Source organism: Octopus sinensis, linkage group LG15, assembly GCF_006345805.1.
Source record: "Octopus sinensis linkage group LG15, ASM634580v1, whole genome shotgun sequence".
Classification (NCBI taxonomy): domain Eukaryota; kingdom Metazoa; phylum Mollusca; class Cephalopoda; order Octopoda; family Octopodidae; genus Octopus; species Octopus sinensis.
This window is the reverse complement of record NC_043011.1, coordinates 36,931,054-36,934,278: the sequence shown is the minus strand read 5'-3', so window position 1 is coordinate 36,934,278 and position 3,225 is coordinate 36,931,054.

The following is a 3,225-nucleotide window of genomic DNA, read 5'->3' as shown; positions in this document are numbered from 1 at the left end:
GTGCCTTGGGTATGTGCTGTGATTTGTTGTGATGCTCTGATGGTTATTGTATGGAAAGTGTTCTGCGTAGGATGTGTGCAGTGCCTAGTAGTGCAATTTTCTGTATGTTATATGTGTTGTAAGTCCTGGTGTTTTTGTTATGTATTTGTCTGAATATTTTTTATCATGCCTAATGCACCTACTATGAGGAATTGTTTCTGTTTTCAGGTTCCACATTCTAGTTATCTCTATTTCCAGGTCTTTGTATTTTGAGAGTTTCTCCATTTCTTTTAGAGACACGTTGTCATCTGCCGGTATTGATACATCAATTAGAAAGCATTTTTTTTCTTCATGATCTCTGACAACTATATCTGGTCTGTTGGCCTTAATTTCTATCTGTGTGTATCGGCATATCCCAGAGTATGGTTGCTTTCTCGTTTTCTGTGACCTTTTCTGGTGTGTGCCTATACCATGTTTTTTCTGTTGTTATTCATAATGTTGGCATAGCTTCCATGTATGTAGGTTCCAACTCTGTCATGTCTGTGAATATATTCCTTCTTAGCCAGGACTGGGCAGCTAGAGATAATATGATTTATTGTTCTTGTCCATCTCCACATATTCTGCAGTTACTTGTAATATTTTTTTCATTACATGTTTTTGGTAATTTCTGGTGGGGGGCTTTGGTCTTGTGCTGCAATTAAAACTCCTCTGTTTCTGCTTTGAGTCCTGAGCTTCTCACCATTGTTGGATTTTTCTTTGTCTATTTCTTTTGCGTTTAGTTTAGTGCAGTATTTACCATGAAGGGGCTTTTCTTGCCATCGTTTTATCATGGCTCGTTGCTGTTCTATTTTTAGTTTGGATTTCATTTGTTTTATAGCTTTTGTTGTTTCTTCATCATCTCTTCTTCTTTTTGTGTTTATTAGGTGGTATGATTTCTTGTTTGTATTTGTCAGCTTCCTTAAATACTGAGAACAGCTTTTTGTTTTGCTCGTGTTTTGCTGCTATCTGGATCAGTTTTCCTTCCTTCTGAAGTAGGTATTTTTGCAGTCCTATGGTGGTTATTTTATAGTAGTTTTCCAGCTGTATAAGGCCTCTACCACCTTCTATACGTTGTATATATAGTCTTTCTATGTCAGATTTTGGGTGATGCATCCTAGATCCTGTCAGATTTTTCTTGTTTTCCTATCTATTTTGGACAGTTCATTTCGTGTCCAGTTAAGGATATTGTAGCTGAACTTATAACTGGGACAGCTAAAGTGTTGATACCTATTATCTTGTTTTTTAGCATTGAGCTCTGTGTTTAGTATTGATCTAACTCGTCTATAATATTCTTTTTTTTTTCTCTTTCATTTGTGTGTGTTGTGTCTTATCTAGTTCATGGATCCTAAGTATGTAAGTTTGGCTTTGGTCTAATTCTTTTATTTCATTGGTTTTATCTAGTGTGATGTTGTTACTCTTAACTAGTTTTCCTCCTTTCATGGTTACTTTGGCGCATTTTTCTAATCCAAATTTCATATCTATTTCTTTGGTAAATCCATGAACTGTCTTTAATAGTGTTTCCAGCTGTTTGTCATTTGCAGCGTATAGTTTTAGGTCATCCATATATAAAAGGTGGCTGATCGTTTTGCCGTAACATTTATATCCGCATCCAGTTCTATTTAGCATATCAGATAGAGGTGACAGTGCCAAGCAGAAAGGAGTGGATAGAGCGTGTCTCCCTGGAATATTCTCTTCTAATGGGGATGGTTTGGTTTTCATGAGTCCCTCTTTTGTTTGGAGGGTAGGACTGTTTGCCATTTATTCATAGAGTGCTCTATGAATTTTATGATTGTTAGTGCTACTTGTTAATGGCTAGGTTTCGAGGATCCATGTGTGGGGGATGCTATCAAACGCCTTTTTGTAGTCAATCCAGGCCATACTGAGGCCTTTCTTCTTTCTGTGGCTGTCTTCAGTTACGGCTTATTAATCATTAGTTGATCTTTACAGCCATATGAGCCCTTGCGGCATACTTTCTGCTCTTCTGGGAACAGTTTGTTTTCGTCCAGGTGCTTGTTCAGCCTTTGTGATATCACTGCAGTAAATGCCTTGAACATAGTAGGGAGGCAGGTTATTGGTCTGTAGTTTTCTGGTTTTAATAATAATAATAATAATAATAATTATTATTATTATTATTATTATTATTATTATTATTATTATTATTATTATTATTATTATTATTATTGTTATCATTATTATTATTATTATTATTATATCATCATCACCATCACCATCATTGAGGTAAAGAAGGCTGGACTTTTATAGCATAACAAAAATACTTTGTTGTATGTTTTGCAACTCATTCTGTTCTGAATCCAAATTCCACCTTTCTCGACATTTTTTGTATTCTTTTCAGCGTGAATAAAATAAGTATTAGCTGAACGTTAGGATCAATGAAAACGACGCTCTCCACTCAGCTAATATCGCTGGCGTTATGCCGATATTTGAAACCATTATCATATACAAGATGCGAAAGCTTCTCTACTGAACAGGTACTCTCCCCTTTAATTTACTGAATGTGCTACTGGAGAATACAACAATTATAATAAACAGAGGTTCCATAATTATATAAGAGACCAAAATAACTCTCCAAACATGCATTTAACTCCTACATTTTAGCAAATATGCGAATTATAAATGCTACAATTTTTATGACCATCGATTAGAAGAATATATATATGAGAGGCCAAAAGCAGCTCCACTCGACAGACATTCTTTCCCCTCAAATTTCCCCAATGTCCTAATTGTAAATGCAACAATTATGATAAGTAAAGTAGAAGCGTCATAACATCATATATATTGCGATATTTCAAATTGGCAAGTCTTTGTTTAGATTCAATTTGGAAAGTAATGTTTAGCATCTCAATCAGTGATAAATCTTTGTCTTTGAAAAGACGCCAACGTTTTATATTATTTTTATATTTTGATATAATTTAATCTGTTAAATCACGTGAATTTACTTTTGAAGTTTCAAACTTCTATTTACTAATTGTCCTCACAATGAAAAACGAAATAATTAATTACATTTGACTGCGAACAAAGATTCGAGTTTATAATGAACTATTTATTTACTTCATACTGCATTTTATATGAACGCATTTCAAAGCAATATCGAAAGGTATAACGCGGAAGACACCGTGGTCGATATGGAAGCTCCTGGAGAGATATTGTTCGAAGTATATAATTCATTTATCTTTCACCGCCTATTAT